The sequence below is a fragment of the Amblyomma mixtum genome, chromosome 2, assembly GCF_055824585.1.
Source record: "Amblyomma mixtum isolate Tamu chromosome 2, ASM5582458v1, whole genome shotgun sequence".
Taxonomy (NCBI): domain Eukaryota; kingdom Metazoa; phylum Arthropoda; class Arachnida; order Ixodida; family Ixodidae; genus Amblyomma; species Amblyomma mixtum.
The window spans coordinates 296,986,307-296,994,885 of record NC_143013.1 but is presented as its reverse complement, the minus strand read 5'-3'; positions in this window follow the sequence as shown (position 1 = coordinate 296,994,885).

Sequence of the window (8,579 nt, the reverse complement as noted above, 5' to 3'; positions counted from 1 at the left end):
AAACAAGCCCACTGCATAGATGAGGCATCGAAGATAACCTCTGCAAAATACTAGAGCCATGCGCGCCCCGAAAAGCTGCGAAAATTCAAATCAAAGCCCGCTCGTTCTTTCCTTCAACAAAAACGGCCCGCCCCACTACTCTGAACCCCGTTGACGTCATGGGGGGTTACTTTCGCTAAAGGCACTCCATTGGTGCATCGTTCTGACTGACGGGAGAAGGTTGGGCGTAGCCTTGGCGTCGCGTCGTCTGCACAACGCTTTCTGCGGCGCCTTCTGTTCTGGCTCATGCCTACAAACCCGCATGAAGGAACAAAAAAAAAAAAAACTGCGGAGGGAGCGTGCGGCGACAGCCTTGAACCCTAGCCATAAAAAGTAAAAAAATAGTAAAACTGAGGGAATTGGTTCGCCCCCAACCGCCGTGAGTGCGCGCTCCCTTCTCAGTTTTTTTTCTTCTATGCAAGCCCCCCAAAACAAGGTTTTAATTAGTAGTGCAGCAGAGCCTTTCCCTCGCTCGCCCACTTGACCGCTCCGCACAGACAACGCTTATCCTTCGTGCATCTTGCGTACGCCTTGACTCCAATGAACGACATGGGCTTCGGAGCGGAGAAAAGACACAAACACACAGAACACAAACACACATAAAGAAAAGCAAACGGGCGGTTGCCGGGCCCGCACTTCGCCGTGTGTTTCGAACAGAACCGACTTCCGCCCCTCCGCTCGTGAAGCGGTGGGGAGGCCTAAAAAAGAATGAAAAGGTGGCTCGCTAACTGGGAATGACAAACAGATGTATGAAAGGATGCGCTCGCTAACCAGTCTAGGTGGTCGAGCCGATCGCGCCTCTCAATCGTTCAGTGTGCGCGCCCGCAGCGCCCCCCCCCCCTCCCCTCGAACAGACCCAGCAGCAAAAAACAAGAAAAGAATTCTATTGAAGACGGGGCCATGACGTAGCCCTGTGACGCACTCCACAGACACCACGCCTCCGGCTTACATCGGAGAACGAAGGGGTGATTTTGCCTTGCCGAGCCTACTCGACGAGGAGCGGGAGAGAAAAATTTCGAGGAGGGAATGGAAGGAGAGGAGGCTCGCTCAAAGTGAGGTAGAGAGTGTTTGCGACCATGGGGTGGGCAGGGGCCCTTTAAGCCTACTCAACGACGTCAAATTCGCAGGCCTGCGACATACCGGACGGCCGTAAAAAGTTTGAAGGTAATTTAAGCGGCCCCATATCTTGTTTTGTTTGAAAACATGTAAATGGACACAGGAAAATGTAAGAGCTACATTCTGGCAAATGCCGTAAGAAGGGGCAAAACACCTACCTGTCCCAGAAGGAACAGGGAAGGAAAGTACACAGAAAATCAGAGGAAAGAGAAATATGTCGTTTTATGCGAGAGCCCTGGCTGCCGGAAAACCAGAAACAAAACAAAGTGCGCAGAACCTGCCATAATAGATGCCAAAGCTCAACAAACTGACCGAAAGATCAAAACAAACTGCAACAAGGAAAGCGTACTCGTGAACGTAAACTCGACAAAACGGAGGTGAACAGCCATACGAAGGATACAAAACACCGAAAATAAATCGCTGAACATACACTGAGCTCGACAGCTGTGGTCCAGCAAATAAAAATTTTGCTCTTTATTACAAGTTCCTGAGCTGGGCATTTATTCACCACCTATCCATGGGTGTTAAATGTATTCAGAGCACTTCGGCCAGCCCAGGTGGATAAAACGGATTCGGAGCTGCACTACATCGTTCCCAAGAGTTAACGTTCCCAATGCGCTGCTTATACAGGAACGACACAACACAGAAAGGGACAAACACACATACAGCGTACAATGTCTGTGTACCTGTCTGCGTACGACAGGGGCCAGCGCTGGTCCTGTCCTGTGTGTTCTACTTTGGTCCTCATTCGTCGCGCCATTTCCATTACACCTTCAAGCACGAATCAGCTAGCCCAGGTAAGAGTTTTACTTACGTCTATGTACCCTTTCTGTACTGCGTCGCTTGTAAGCAGCACGTAGCAAGCATTATATAAAACCATCTAGTCCCAGTCTGTGTACCTGTCTGTGTACGACAGGGGCCAGCGCTGGTCCTGTCCTGTGTGTTCTACTTTCGTCCTCATTCATCGCGCCATTTCCATTACACCTTCAAGCACGAATCAGCTAGCCCAAGTAAGAGTTTTACTTACGTCTATGTACCCTTTCTGCACTGCGTCGCTTGTAAGCAGCACGTAGCAAGCATTATATAAAACCATCTAGTCCCAGTCTGTGTACCTGTCTGTGGTCCTGTCCTGTGTGTTCTACTTTCGTCCTCATTCGTCGCGCCATTTCCATTACACCTTCAGGCACGAATCAGCTAGCCCAAGTAAGAGTTTTACTTACGTCTATGTACCCTTTCTGCACTGCGTCGCTTGTAAGCAGCACGTAGCAAGCATTATATAAAACCATCTAGTCCCAGTCTGTGTACCTGTCTGTGGTCCTGTCCTGTGTGTTCTACTTTCGTCCTCATTCATCGCGCCATTTCCATTACACCTTCAAGCACGAATCAGCTAGCCCAAGTAAGAGTTTTACTTACGTCTATGTACCCTTTCTGCACTGCGTCGCTTGTAAGCAGCACGTAGCAAGCATTATATAAAACCATCTAGTCCCAGTCTGTGTACCTGTCTGTGGTCCTGTCCTGTGTGTTCTACTTTCGTCCTCATTCATCGCGCCATTTCCATTACACCTTCAAGCACGAATCAGCTAGCCCAAGTAAGAGTTTTACTTACGTCTATGTACCCTTTCTGCACTGCGTCGCTTGTAAGCAGCACGTAGCAAGCATTATATAAAACCATCTAGTCCCAGTCTGTGTACCTGTCTGTGTACGACAGGGGCCAGCGCTGGTCCTGTCCTGTGTGTTCTACTTTCGTCCTCATTCATCGCGCCATTTCCATTACACCTTCAAGCACGAATCAGCTAGCCCAAGTAAGAGTTTTACTTACGTCTATGTACCCTTTCTGCACTGCGTCGCTTGTAAGCAGCACGTAGCAAGCATTATATAAAACCATCTAGTCCCAGTCTGTGTACCTGTCTGTGGTCCTGTCCTGTGTGTTCTACTTTCGTCCTCATTCGTCGCGCCATTTCCATTACACCTTCAGGCACGAATCAGCTAGCCCAAGTAAGAGTTTTACTTACGTCTATGTACCCTTTCTGCACTGCGTCGCTTGTAAGCAGCACGTAGCAAGCATTATATAAAACCATCTAGTCCCAGTCTGTGTACCTGTCTGTGGTCCTGTCCTGTGTGTTCTACTTTCGTCCTCATTCATCGCGCCATTTCCATTACACCTTCAAGCACGAATCAGCTAGCCCAAGTAAGAGTTTTACTTACGTCTATGTACCCTTTCTGCACTGCGTCGCTTGTAAGCAGCACGTAGCAAGCATTATATAAAACCATCTAGTCCCAGTCTGTGTACCTGTCTGTGGTCCTGTCCTGTGTGTTCTACTTTCGTCCTCATTCATCGCGCCATTTCCATTACACCTTCAAGCACGAATCAGCTAGCCCAAGTAAGAGTTTTACTTACGTCTATGTACCCTTTCTGCACTGCGTCGCTTGTAAGCAGCACGTAGCAAGCATTATATAAAACCATCTAGTCCCAGTCTGTGTACCTGTCTGTGGTCCTGTCCTGTGTGTTCTACTTTCGTCCTCATTCGTCGCGCCATTTCCATTACACCTTTAAGCACGAATCAGCTAGCCCAAGTAAGAGTTTTACTTACGTCTATGTACCCTTTCTGTACTGCGTCGCTTGTAAGCAGCACGTAGCAAGCATTATATAAAACCATCTAGTCCCAGTCTGTGTACCTGTCTGTGGTCCTGTCCTGTGTGTTCTACTTTCGTCCTCATTCGTCGCGCCATTTCCATTACACCTTCAAGCACGAATCAGCTAGCCCAAGTAAGAGTTTTACTTACGTCTATGTACCCTTTCTGTACTGCGTCGCTTGTAAGCAGCACGTAGCAAGCATTATATAAAACCATCTAGTCCCAGTCTGTGTACCTGTCTGTGTACGACAGGGGCCAGCGCTGGTCCTGTCCTGTGTGTTCTACTTTCGTCCTCATTCATCGCGCCATTTCCATTACACCTTCAAGCACGAATCAGCTAGCCCAAGTAAGAGTTTTACTTACGTCTATGTACCCTTTCTGCACTGCGTCGCTTGTAAGCAGCACGTAGCAAGCATTATATAAAACCATCTAGTCCCAGTCTGTGTACCTGTCTGTGGTCCTGTCCTGTGTGTTCTACTTTCGTCCTCATTCGTCGCGCCATTTCCATTACACCTTCAAGCACGAATCAGCTAGCCCAAGTAAGAGTTTTACTTACGTCTATGTACCCTTTCTGCACTGCGTCGCTTGTAAGCAGCACGTAGCAAGCATTATATAAAACCATCTAGTCCCAGTCTGTGTACCTGTCTGTGGTCCTGTCCTGTGTGTTCTACTTTCGTCCTCATTCATCGCGCCATTTCCATTACACCTTCAAGCACGAATCAGCTAGCCCAAGTAAGAGTTTTACTTACGTCTATGTACCCTTTCTGCACTGCGTCGCTTGTAAGCAGCACGTAGCAAGCATTATATAAAACCATCTAGTCCCAGTCTGTGTACCTGTCTGTGGTCCTGTCCTGTGTGTTCTACTTTCGTCCTCATTCGTCGCGCCATTTCCATTACACCTTCAAGCACGAATCAGCTAGCCCAAGTAAGAGTTTTACTTACGTCTATGTACCCTTTCTGCACTGCGTCGCTTGTAAGCAGCACGTAGCAAGCATTATATAAAACCATCTAGTCCCAGTCTGTGTACCTGTCTGTGGTCCTGTCCTGTGTGTTCTACTTTCGTCCTCATTCATCGCGCCATTTCCATTACACCTTCAAGCACGAATCAGCTAGCCCAAGTAAGAGTTTTACTTACGTCTATGTACCCTTTCTGCACTGCGTCGCTTGTAAGCAGCACGTAGCAAGCATTATATAAAACCATCTAGTCCCAGTCTGTGTACCTGTCTGTGGTCCTGTCCTGTGTGTTCTACTTTCGTCCACATTCGTCGCGCCATTTTCATTACACCTTCACGCACGAATCAGCTAGCCCAAGTAAGAGGTTTACTTACGTCTATGTACCCTTTCTGTACTGCGTCGCTTGTAAGCAGCACGTAGCAAGCATTATATAAAACCATCTAGTCCCAGTCTGTGTACCTGTCTGTGTACGACAGGGGCCAGCGCTGGTCCTGTCCTGTGTGTTCTACTTTCGTCCTCATTCATCGCGCCATTTCCATTACACCTTCAAGCACGAATCAGCTAGCCCAAGTAAGAGTTTTACTTACGTCTATGTACCCTTTCTGCACTGCGTCGCTTGTAAGCAGCACGTAGCAAGCATTATATAAAACCATCTAGTCCCAGTCTGTGTACCTGTCTGTGGTCCTGTCCTGTGTGTTCTACTTTCGTCCTCATTCGTCGCGCCATTTCCATTACACCTTCAAGCACGAATCAGCTAGCCCAAGTAAGAGTTTTACTTACGTCTATGTACCCTTTCTGTACTGCGTTGCTTGTAAGCAGCAGGTAGCAAGCATTATATAAAACCATCTAGTCCCAGTCTGTGTACCTGTCTGTGGTCCTGTCCTGTGTGTTCTACTTTCGTCCTCATTCGTCGCGCCATTTCCATTACACCTTCAAGCACGAATCAGCTAGCCCAAGTAAGAGTTTTACTTACGTCTATGTACCCTTTCTGTACTGCGTTGCTTGTAAGCAGCAGGTAGCAAGCATTATATAAAACCATCTAGCCCCAGTCTGTGTACCTGTCTGTGGTCCTGTCCTGTGTGTTCTACTTTCGTCCTCATTCGTCGCGCCATTTCCATTACACCTTCAAGCACGAATCAGCTAGCCCAAGTAAGAGTTTTACTTACGTCTATGTACCCTTTCTGCACTGCGTCGCTTGTAAGCAGCACGTAGCAAGCATTATATAAAACCATCTAGTCCCAGTCTGTGTACCTGTCTGTGGTCCTGTCCTGTGTGTTCTACTTTCGTCCTCATTCGTCGCGCCATTTCCATTACACCTTCAAGCACGAATCAGCTAGCCCAAGTAAGAGTTTTACTTACGTCTATGTACCCTTTCTGTACTGCGTTGCTTGTAAGCAGCAGGTAGCAAGCATTATATAAAACCATCTAGTCCCAGTCTGTGTACCTGTCTGTGGTCCTGTCCTGTGTGTTCTACTTTCGTTCTCATTCGTCGCGCCATTTCCATTACACCTTCAAGCACGAATCAGCTAGCCCAAGTAAGAGTTTTACTTACGTCTATGTACCCTTTCTGTACTGCGTTGCTTGTAAGCAGCAGGTAGCAAGCATTATATAAAACCATCTAGTCCCAGTCTGTGTACCTGTCTGTGGTCCTGTCCTGTGTGTTCTACTTTCGTCCTCATTCATCGCGCCATTTCCATTACACCTTCAAGCACGAATCAGCTAGCCCAAGTAAGAGTTTTACTTGCGTCTATGTACCCTTTCTGCACTGCGTCGCTTGTAAGCAGCACGTAGCAAGCATTATATAAAACCATCTAGTCCCAGTCTGTGTACCTGTCTGTGGTCCTGTCCTGTGTGTTCTACTTTCGTCCTCATTCGTCGCGCCATTTCCATTACACCTTCAAGCACGAATCAGCTAGCCCAAGTAAGAGTTTTACTTACGTCTATGTACCCTTTCTGCACTGCGTCGCTTGTAAGCAGCACGTAGCAAGCATTATATAAAACCATCTAGTCCCAGTCTGTGTACCTGTCTGTGGTCCTGTCCTGTGTGTTCTACTTTCGTCCTCATTCATCGCGCCATTTCCATTACACCTTCAAGCACGAATCAGCTAGCCCAAGTAAGAGTTTTACTTACGTCTATGTACCCTTTCTGCACTGCGTCGCTTGTAAGCAGCACGTAGCAAGCATTATATAAAACCATCTAGTCCCAGTCTGTGTACCTGTCTGTGGTCCTGTCCTGTGTGTTCTACTTTCGTCCACATTCGTCGCGCCATTTTCATTACACCTTCACGCACGAATCAGCTAGCCCAAGTAAGAGGTTTACTTACGTCTATGTACCCTTTCTGTACTGCGTCGCTTGTAAGCAGCACGTAGCAAGCATTATATAAAACCATCTAGTCCCAGTCTGTGTACCTGTCTGTGTACGACAGGGGCCAGCGCTGGTCCTGTCCTGTGTGTTCTACTTTCGTCCTCATTCATCGCGCCATTTCCATTACACCTTCAAGCACGAATCAGCTAGCCCAAGTAAGAGTTTTACTTACGTCTATGTACCCTTTCTGCACTGCGTCGCTTGTAAGCAGCACGTAGCAAGCATTATATAAAACCATCTAGTCCCAGTCTGTGTACCTGTCTGTGGTCCTGTCCTGTGTGTTCTACTTTCGTCCTCATTCGTCGCGCCATTTCCATTACACCTTCAAGCACGAATCAGCTAGCCCAAGTAAGAGTTTTACTTACGTCTATGTACCCTTTCTGTACTGCGTTGCTTGTAAGCAGCAGGTAGCAAGCATTATATAAAACCATCTAGTCCCAGTCTGTGTACCTGTCTGTGGTCCTGTCCTGTGTGTTCTACTTTCGTCCTCATTCGTCGCGCCATTTCCATTACACCTTCAAGCACGAATCAGCTAGCCCAAGTAAGAGTTTTACTTACGTCTATGTACCCTTTCTGTACTGCGTTGCTTGTAAGCAGCAGGTAGCAAGCATTATATAAAACCATCTAGCCCCAGTCATAGCGCTAGAAGCAGTCACCAACACACAACATCGTAGCATTGGATCGCACAATTTGCACATAATAATGCAGTAACGCATATTATACATGGTACAACAAATATTTAGGCTTTAGTGTTATTCCTGCTGTGCCGCCTGAACTTTTTCCTGCAGGCCATAGACGTTCTGTCAATGCAACGTCCTTATTGGAACGCAAAAATTCACTTTTATTTTTAAGCAACGTTCTTTTCTTAATTTGGGCATTATTACGTGGCCAAGGTACGGCCGGCCTTCACTTTAGTAAGGTGCTCTGGATTGATTCCCACCACCGCACCCGGTGCACTGAACTTCCAGTTCATGGAAGAAGAAGAAGAGCGCTGCAAACGGTATGTGCCATTCAGCCCGAGGTCATCATCATCATCATCAACGGCAGCTTCTCTTGATCGAGCTCCTGTTTTTTTTTTTCGAAATAATTTGTGCTTCTGTGGCCTTGAAGGCAACCTCGCCGTCCCAGGCGATGGCGGATGACCCGCCGCCTCTGCTGCCTTCTGTGGTTAGCAGTGTGAACCGCACAGATCAACCTGGATGCAGTATGGATCTCCCATCAGAGCTCCCGGGGTCATCTAGTTTCTCCGACTCGGATGGCATGAAGTTCGACGATGGCTACACCGAGATTGTGAGTCGGCGCCTGAAAAGGAAGCTTTCCAAAACCCCGACTGAGTGTGGGCCCAGTGTGCGTACGAAGCGGGCTAACAAGTCCAGTGTGACCACGAAGATGCCTAGCCAACCCAGTGTGAGCAAGAAAACAGCTAACGAGGCCAATGTAAGTGAGCAATCTCTCACTCACACGATTTCAT